The sequence below is a fragment of the Nanorana parkeri genome, unplaced genomic scaffold (genome assembly GCF_000935625.1).
Source record: "Nanorana parkeri isolate BGI_ZX_2015 unplaced genomic scaffold, ASM93562v1 scaffold73, whole genome shotgun sequence".
NCBI classification, from domain to species: Eukaryota; Metazoa; Chordata; class Amphibia; order Anura; family Dicroglossidae; genus Nanorana; species Nanorana parkeri.
In genome coordinates this window covers 1,080,754-1,091,031 of record NW_017306341.1, presented here as the reverse complement: position 1 = coordinate 1,091,031, position 10,278 = coordinate 1,080,754, and the positions used below count along the sequence as shown (strand labels likewise).

Below are 10,278 nucleotides of genomic sequence, written 5' to 3'. Positions count from 1 at the left end.
TGGTTGTTTTGTGTGTGGTTGTTGGGGAGGGAGGGGGGGGGGGGGGGGGGTCATGATGATCCACTCTCCCACCTAGTCACCCCCTCTGTCTGTTTACAAACATCCAACCCAGAGCTGTCAGCTAACATAGAAGGAGCATGGCTCTCCCAGATTAACCCCTTCCAGCCTGATCCACACAAGAGGACAGCCATGACAGTTCTTCTATGAAAGCTAGATGATTTATGAGGAAAGCAGCATCCTCAGGAGCTCAAAGCTTGCTTGCTTGTGCAGCACAGTCCCCTTGATATGTTCTCAAACATGCAATTCAAGATTGCAATAGCTGTGTTGCGTTGCATGAATTAATGGCATTCATTTATTTACTAAAGGCAAATAGAGTGTTCGCTATGCAAAGGAATTTTCCCTTATCTTAGTGAATGTGGTGAAAATCAACTTTTACACAGAATAGCCAATCACATGCAAGGAGTATCAACAAAACAGTTACTTTCCTTGCACGTGATTGGACGATGGCTTCACACTCACTAAACTTAGGGGACATTCCCTTGCAAACTCATCAGTCTATTTGCCTTTAGTAAATCAACCCCTATGTGTCGTGTGCTGTGAATTAAAACAGTGCGATCAAGGAGACGGGCACAGTTGCTGTGTTTGCATAGTTACCAATCTCCCCGAAGGAGAATGTGACGGTTTATTTATGTTAGCGCTAAGCCAGTGCTAGGGAAACTGGGCTGTTGTGGAACTATAAGCCCCATTAGGCATTGCAAGACCCTAACAGCCACAGACATGACTCTCAGATGCAGGATGCGAATTGTAGTTTCACCCAGTGGCGTCACAAGGGGGTTGCGGCCCGCACCCGGGTGACACCGTTGGAGGGGTGACGCCAAAATGACTGGAAGTCATTTTGGTGTCACCCCCCTCTGAAAAGTCATGGACCAAACGCCCGACAGTATCAGGAGAGAGAGGAGGGGACCCGGCGGCATACCTTATCCCGCCGCGTGACTGTCCCCTCCTCTCTCTGCCGGCGTCCATCACCAAGATGGCCGCTGGCAGGTATCAGAAAATTGGTGCACGGTGGCGAGTCGGGGGTAACACCCGGTAACCGCTCCGGGTGTCACCCAGCCTCGGGACGACCCTGGTTCCGCAGCTGGAGTGCCGAGGTTGCCTACCCCAGTACTAAAGTCTCACGCACAGCTATGCATGGACAGATCCTGGAAGACCGCTGGCCAGTGTGCATGAAATTGCAAAGGCTGCCTATGTTTTTTGGGCCACTTCAGACGTTGTTCATAAAAACACATGTCTCCTTGGTTACTTAGAGATAAAATACCTGTTGACCCCTAAGCTGGGCTGACTGGCTTCTAAAGGGGTTATTCACTAAGCTGCCGAGCTGAAGTGAACTGAGCCGATCTGCGTTCGCCTATTCACTTCGGTCCCGTATGGTTAATTTCAGCTGTACATTGGCTAAAATCAGCTGTTCATCTGCTGACTTCGGTCAGCCGAACATGCTCTGCATGTTCAGCTGAGCTGAAATTAAGAAGCTGTTCAACTCAGCCGTTCCAACATCTGGATCGGCTAAGCCGAACCTCCAGCAGTTAATTCGCTGCCTTTTGCCCCTATTCCCATAGGGGCTGAACGGCAGTGAGTGAATAGCCTTCCCCTATTCTGCTAAGGGGAACATTTGTATTTCTGTCTGTACTGCTGTTGGGGAGTTCTCTTCACTTCCTGTCTGGAAAAATGTTGTCTCCTTGATAGAAAGTGAGCAGAAACCTCTCTAATGGTCACACCACACATTACAATCTGATTATACAATCTTTGCACAATCAACTTTAGATTTACCAAAACTATGTAATATGAGGACCTTCCTAATCCATCCATCCAATCTGTATCCAATCAGGCAGGCCCTTGCATTATATACTTGTTGGTAGATCTTAAGGATATTGTACAAAAAGATTGTAACATGTGTGGTCATCTTAAGAGACCTCCCCCCCTCCCTTCCCCAGATAGCAGAAAAACCAAACAGAGGTTCTAATCCATCCCCACTCTAGCCATGACTAGGAAAAACGTTTTGAGCGGACACACACTTTAACTGGTCTGATTGCAATGTGCTTGGTTAGTTATAATCCTTTGGGCTTCATATATAAAAGTTCTACCCGGCGGGTGCCATTCACAACACTGGCGCCTCTAAATGGTGCTGATGAGTATGAAATTCAACTTCCTAGGGGCCCCAGTGCTGTGTGAACATTGCAACTTTTATAAATGAACCCCTTACTAATTGCACATACTGACTGCCCTAAGATAATCGCCAACCTAAAGCAAAAAGTATATCTGAAGCCTTTTTTTTTGTTTTAAATAGAGTAGAGAACGGTTAAAAGCGTATCATTTTTTTTGTCACCTATGTCCCATTGGGAAATTTCCCCTCACTTCCTGTCCCGTAGACAGTTGTCATCAGAGTGGATTTCCCCTCTATTCCTGTTCTGGTGACAACTCACATTTTCAGATTTCACATCGCCCTTAGTCCTGGTGACAATGCCCCCCGGGACAAATAGAGAAGGTGAACCTCCCCAATGGGACACAAACATTGATAGAAACCTGACACGGGTTCTGAGCCTTCCACACTCCATCCTACAGGAAAAAGAAATCTGGCTTCCCATACACTTTAAATAAACCTTTTCCAGTCAAGTGGATTATTATATACAGTTATATAAGACGCTTAATCTCCAGCTGGAGGTGCGCGCTTAAATCGTAAATAATCCTAGCCCTGCTGCACAGATCAATTTTATGAGCTTGAAGGCCAATGACTGCATTGCTGCACAATCAATATACAACTGAATGGCATGCCACTCATTATATATTATCCTCCTGGAAGTTTAATATATACATTGACTCTAAATAAAATATTTGTCAGTAAAGACATCTTGCAGTGTTTCTGTTGGAGGATGCATTAAAGGAGAACTATGGGGTTAAGGCTTTTCCCCATAGTTCTCCTTAGGGTAACGGGAGGACACAAACTAGAGTCCTCCCGTCACCCTAGGCTCAGTATACCGCAAGCTGTAGCTGTGAGACGCCGCAGCTGAAGCGGATCCCGACAATTATGCCAGGATCTGCCCAGCTGCGTGAGTGACAGCTGGCTCTGCCTATCTAGAGGGAGAGCCAGCTGTACCCGCCCCTTCCTTGTCCGTTCCGCCAGTCAGCGCTGGCGGAGCGGGGAGGGGGGAATCCAGCCCCTCCCCTGTCACGGCAGAGAGCCGTGACAGGATCGAGAAGTGAGCGAACGTCGGTATGTGTTCGCTCACCTCCCGATCTACTGAGCCGACCTGTGACAGTCTCATTGTTGCAGGTCGGCTAGAACTACTTCGGTCCCGTATGGTTAATTTCAGCTGTACATTGGCTAAAATCAGCTGTTCATCTGCTGACTTCGGTCAGCCGAACATGCTCTGCATGTTCAGCTGAGCTGAAATTAAGAAGCTGTTCAACTCAGCCGTTCCAACATCTGGATCGGCTAAGCCGAACCTCCAGCAGTTAATTCGCTGCCTTTTGCCCCTATTCCCATAGGGGCTGAACGGCAGTGAGTGAATAGCCTTCCCCTATTCTGCTAAGGGGAACATTTGTATTTCTGTCTGTACTGCTGTTGGGGAGTTCTCTTCACTTCCTGTCTGGAAAAATGTTGTCTCCTTGATAGAAAGTGAGCAGAAACCTCTCTAATGGTCACACCACACATTACAATCTGATTATACAATCTTTGCACAATCAACTTTAGATTTACCAAAACTATGTAATATGAGGACCTTCCTAATCCATCCATCCAATCTGTATCCAATCAGGCAGGCCCTTGCATTATATACTTGTTGGTAGATCTTAAGGATATTGTACAAAAAGATTGTAACATGTGTGGTCATCTTAAGAGACCTCCCCCCCTCCCTTCCCCAGATAGCAGAAAAACCAAACAGAGGTTCTAATCCATCCCCACTCTAGCCATGACTAGGAAAAACGTTTTGAGCGGACACACACTTTAACTGGTCTGATTGCAATGTGCTTGGTTAGTTATAATCCTTTGGGCTTCATATATAAAAGTTCTACCCGGCGGGTGCCATTCACAACACTGGCGCCTCTAAATGGTGCTGATGAGTATGAAATTCAACTTCCTAGGGGCCCCAGTGCTGTGTGAACATTGCAACTTTTATAAATGAACCCCTTACTAATTGCACATACTGACTGCCCTAAGATAATCGCCAACCTAAAGCAAAAAGTATATCTGAAGCCTTTTTTTTTGTTTTAAATAGAGTAGAGAACGGTTAAAAGCGTATCATTTTTTTTGTCACCTATGTCCCATTGGGAAATTTCCCCTCACTTCCTGTCCCGTAGACAGTTGTCATCAGAGTGGATTTCCCCTCTATTCCTGTTCTGGTGACAACTCACATTTTCAGATTTCACATCGCCCTTAGTCCTGGTGACAATGCCCCCCGGGACAAATAGAGAAGGTGAACCTCCCCAATGGGACACAAACATTGATAGAAACCTGACACGGGTTCTGAGCCTTCCACACTCCATCCTACAGGAAAAAGAAATCTGGCTTCCCATACACTTTAAATAAACCTTTTCCAGTCAAGTGGATTATTATATACAGTTATATAAGACGCTTAATCTCCAGCTGGAGGTGCGCGCTTAAATCGTAAATAATCCTAGCCCTGCTGCACAGATCAATTTTATGAGCTTGAAGGCCAATGACTGCATTGCTGCACAATCAATATACAACTGAATGGCATGCCACTCATTATATATTATCCTCCTGGAAGTTTAATATATACATTGACTCTAAATAAAATATTTGTCAGTAAAGACATCTTGCAGTGTTTCTGTTGGAGGATGCATTAAAGGAGAACTATGGGGTTAAGGCTTTTCCCCATAGTTCTCCTTAGGGTAACGGGAGGACACAAACTAGAGTCCTCCCGTCACCCTAGGCTCAGTATACCGCAAGCTGTAGCTGTGAGACGCCGCAGCTGAAGCGGATCCCGACAATTATGCCAGGATCTGCCCAGCTGCGTGAGTGACAGCTGGCTCTGCCTATCTAGAGGGAGAGCCAGCTGTACCCGCCCCTTCCTTGTCCGTTCCGCCAGTCAGCGCTGGCGGAGCGGGGAGGGGGGAATCCAGCCCCTCCCCTGTCACGGCAGAGAGCCGTGACAGGATCGAGAAGTGAGCGAACGTCGGTATGTGTTCGCTCACCTCCCGATCTACTGAGCCGACCTGTGACAGTCTCATTGTTGCAGGTCGGCTAGAACTATGAGGTGAGTGAAAAGCACTCACCTCATAGTTCTCCTTTAAACACATAGAAAAAGCTAACACACACATACATACACACACACACATACACACATACATAAACACACACACACTTTATTTTGAAACATTTGTCTTTGTTTCAGCATTTGGAAACATTTAGGTGTTTATATTTAGTTGTCATTGTAAATATTTCTATAACTGTAGCTAAAATAGGACATTTACAGAGGGAAGGGGAAAGAAAGTGTTCCACCTAAGCTAAATGGTTGGTTTCTATTGCTACTAAACCTGCAATTATTCACTATAGGACTCCAGTTATAAAGCAGGATTCCTATCTTAGTGCAGCTATACTGCTACCTATTAGACCCCCTAATGTCACCTATAGAACCCAAAGAAGCTGATGAAGCTGCTTCGCCAGCTTCTTCTCCAGCCACACACTGAAACTGGAAGTGATAAAATACACGTTTTCAGTGATCGGAGGGGAGATCAGCCGCTGGAAGTGTGCTGAGCTCCCTCCGCTCAAACTAAGCAGACCCGCTGTGCCTGTCCTGGGCCACACTGGGGACAGCGATAGCCAGCAGCGAAGGGGGGGGGGGGGCACACACTCCCCAGCTCCATACAAGTGATCAGGCAGCTCTATAGCTGCCCAAAACCTTGAATGTTAAAGCCAGACATTGGCTGTAAAAAATGATACCAAGATCACAGCTTCTGCAGCACCCATGATGTTGGCATAACCACTTCAGGTTACCACCGTTTATATACATATTGCGGTCCTGAAGCGGTTAAAAATGGCACATTTATAAAGCACAGTGATGCAAGCAAGCAAAGCACAATTAAAATAACTTAGGGGGGAAGAGTACCCAGTCACCTGACAAAATCCTGTGAACAACCTGTCATCTCACCTCAATTATAAACCTTTCTCTTGCATTAAGCAGAAAGAACTCTACAACACAGCAGGCTCCACACTATGGATCTGAAATTTCATTAACTGATTTAACCTTTTTACTGCCACTGATGTAAGGCTTATGTTGGGGGCAGCACAGGCTTTTAAACACAGCTGGGAATGTGTTCAGCCCATACAAGCCAACTGTTGGCTTTGTGTTGGAGTTGTACACCGTCCCAATCAGTTTCCGCGGGCTTAGGAAGGTGTGCCCCCCCATCATGTATCCTCGGCTCTGCTGCCCCTCCAGCGGGCCCAGGACAGCCATGGAAGCTGTTGATGGCAAGAGCATGGGCGGACCAGCAAACCTCCATATGCTGATCTACTCTCCTGTGAATGAATCCAGAAGCAACAATGAATCCATCACTTCTGGGTTGTTATTTCCTGGTCACAGAGGTCAGGGAAGAAGGTGATCAAGCACGATCTGAATACGGAGTATAAAGGTGACATCAGGGGTCTAATAGGGATTCCTTAAAGAGAATCCGTTGCCTATAATGTGCTTTCACATAGGGGGCTGTTTTACCCTACTATGTGATAGCAATAAAGTTAAATTAAAAAGTAAAAAAATGAAAATAACATCTAAAAACCCAATATTTTTTAAGCCCCCCCTCCCCCACGTACACGCACATTCGTACCTAAATGCGTATGTTGGGTACACCTACCTGCAAAAACCCAATTGTGCCACACATGCTACATATCGCTGCACACGCCGGAATTAGACCAATAATTCTAGGGCCATTATTTACAGCAAAGTCTAAACTGATGACCGTTAAAGGGTTTTTAAAAAAATGCTTAGGGACAATTTTGGGTACCGAAGAGCTGTTTCACAAGCACTTACAATTTTAACACTGGACATGTTTGGCATTTATTTACTTCATGCAACCTCATCTTTTATATTTTACCAAAAATTGGGTATTATATTATATTGTGTTTGTGTGCACTGAAAATAATTTGACTTTAAAAATTGCAACTGCCACCAATTTATTCTCCAGCATCTCCAAAATATATCATTCTGGGGGGTTTAACTAACCTTCAGTCCTAAAATGTGCGCTAAAGCATGCGTGCAAAAAATGCAAAAGTGGCTCTGACAGCAAAATGGTTAAACTGAATGTTCAGTTCAGCTTTAAAATAGTGGTTGGCTGCTATATTTTCTAGCTCCTGAACGCAATAGTAACTTCAAAAACTCTTAAAGGAGAACTATGGGGTCAGTGTTTTTCCCCATAGTTCTCCTTAGGGTAACGGGAGGACACAAACTAGCGTCCTCCTGTTACCCTAAGCTCAGTATACCGCGAGCTACAGCTCGCGGTATACTGAGACGCCGGAGCGGATCCCGACATCGACGTTGAGATCCGCCCAGCTGCGTGAGTGACAGCTGGCTGTGCCTATCTAGAGGCAGAGCCAGCTATACCCTCCCACGATTGTTCCGCCAGTCAGCGCTGGCAGATCAGAGCGGGGAGAGGGGAATCCAGCCCCTCCAGCTGTCACGGCAGAGAGCCGTGACAGGATCGAGAGGTGAGCGAACCCGGTATGTGTACGCTCACCTCCCGATCTACTGAGCTGACCTGTGACAGTCTCATTGTCACAGGTCGGCTAGAACTATGAGGTGAGTGGAAATCACTCATCTCATAGTTCTCCTTTAATGGCTGTAAAAGGTCCAATCCCAAGTAAACTTTGTGGCCCACTGCTACATTCAGGCATGGATTTTATGGGTAAGCCTCAAAGGTCACAGCCAGCTCTTCCAATTATGGAAATGCCCACTATTAATCATGGAAAGCAAGAGAAGGTGTTTGGAATTTGTGCACTGCTTCTGTTTGCCTGAAGGGTCACGATAAAAGGTCACATTGGTACCCCATCCTACAGATGTTTACCATCTTAGGGAAACATTTGCCTGTCTCAGGCCAGGGTTAGACACAATTAGTCTAATGGTGATAATTATTATCGATTAATCATTTTTATTTTGATATCTTTTTTTCAGTTGTTTTTCAGATTATTTTAACCCCTGCATTATGACTGCTTTACATAAGAATAAATCATTTAAAAAACTCACCACCTCAAGGGTAGGGATAAATAAGATATTGCAAATTTGGGAGCCAGCCAAGCAAACAGTGGAACTGGTATGATTTTGTGTGGAACTATAAATCCACTGATTCCCATAGCCATCAATCTATTTGATTATTTACTAGAAATTAATAAATTTAATCTTTACAAATTCAGAGTTGCTCCACATGACTTCTTCTACTTAAGATCAAAATCAGAAGCATCTTTTGGATGCAAACAGTTATTTTCAGGAACATTTTCTATTTAAATTCTAGGAGAATACAGCTCTGGTTAAAGAGCCATGAGGTGTGGCCAACCACCTGAGATATATAGGTACCAACATTGTTTTAGTAGCAAGTGACTTGACTGCCAGGAGAATACAGCTCTGGTTATAGGGCTGTGAGGAATGGTCAACCACATGAGACCTATAGGAACCAACATTGTTTTAGTGGCAAGTGACTTGACGTCTAGGAGAATACAGCTCTGGTTATAGGGCAGTGAGGTATATTCAACCACATGAGACCTATAGGTACCAATATTGTTTTAGTGGCAAAATCTTGACTGCTAGAAGAATACAGCTCTAGTTATAGGGCTGTGAGGTACGGCCAACCACATGAGACCTATAGGAATGGACAACCACATCAGACCTATAGTAACCAACATTGTTTTAGTGGCAAGTGACTTGACGTCTAGGAGAATACAGCTCTAGTTATAGGGCTGTGAGGTATGTTCAACCACACGAGACCTATAGGAACCAACATTGTTTTAGTGGCAAGTGACGGAGTCTAGGAGAATACAGCTCTAGTTAGAGGGCTCTGAGGAATGGTCAACCACATCAGACCTATAGTAACCAACATTGTTTTAGTGGCAAGTGACTTGACGTCTAGGAGAATACAGCTCTAGTTATAGGGCTGTGAGGTATGTTCAACCACACGAGACCTATAGGAGCCAACATTGTTTTAGTGGCAAGTGACGAAGTCTAGGAGAATACAGCTCTAGTTATAGGGCTGTGAGGTATCGCCAACCACATGAGACCTATAGGTACCAACATTGTTTTAGTGGCAAGTGACTTGATGTCTAGGAGAATACAGTACTAGTTATAGGGCTATGAGGTATGGTCAATCACATGAGACCTATAGGTACCAACATTGTTTTAGTGGCAAGTGACTTGATGTCTAGGAGAATACAGTACTAGTTATAGGGCTATGAGGTATGGTCAATCACATGAGACCTATAGGTACCAGCATTGGTTTAGTGGCAGGTGACTTGACATCTAGAAGAATACAGCTCTAGTTATAGGGCTGTGAGGTATGGTCAACCACATGACACCTATAGGTACCAACATTGTTTTAGTGGCAAGTGACTTGATGTCTAGGAGAATACAGAACTAGTTATAGGGCTATGAGGTATGGTCAATCACATGAGACCTATAGGTACCAGCATTGGTTTAGTGGCAGGTGACTTGACATCTAGAAGAATACAGCTCTAGTTATAGGGCTGTGAGGTATGGTCAATCACATGAGACCTATAGGTACCAGCATTGGTTTAGTGGCAGGTGACTTGACATCTAGAAGAATACAGCTCTAGTTATAGGGCTGTGAGGTATGGTCAACCACATGACACCTATAGGTACCAACATTGTTTTAGTGGCAAGTTAATTGATGTCTAGGAGATTACAGCTCTAGTTATAGGGGTATGAGGTATGGCCAACCACCTGAGACCTATAGGAACTAACATTGTTTTAGTGGCAAGTGACTTGACTGTTAGGAGAATACAGCTGTGGTTATGGGGTATGAGGTATGGTCAACCACAAGAGACCTATAGGTACCAAAAGTAATAAATAACAATAAATTAATGATTTGATTTAAGCATTAACTACAACAATAATACCACATATCTGTATATCTGGAGGACTGGAGAGTAAAATTGTAGAAGATATGAATGGATCTCTCACCACCACCTGTCAGGTCATTTGAAGTCCAAAACAGGAATATTCTGCTCTGTCAGATGTCCCTGTTCATTCCAATAGAGAGAAT

At 44.7% G+C, this 10,278-nt stretch overlaps 1 protein-coding gene across 1 annotated transcript in view; it reads left to right on the top strand.

Annotated features, from left to right (window-relative positions):
• ZNF365 (zinc finger protein 365) overlaps nucleotides 1-10,278 on the top strand; it is a 29,593-nt gene that overhangs the window by 119 nt on the left and 19,196 nt on the right. The window lies entirely within an intron of this gene.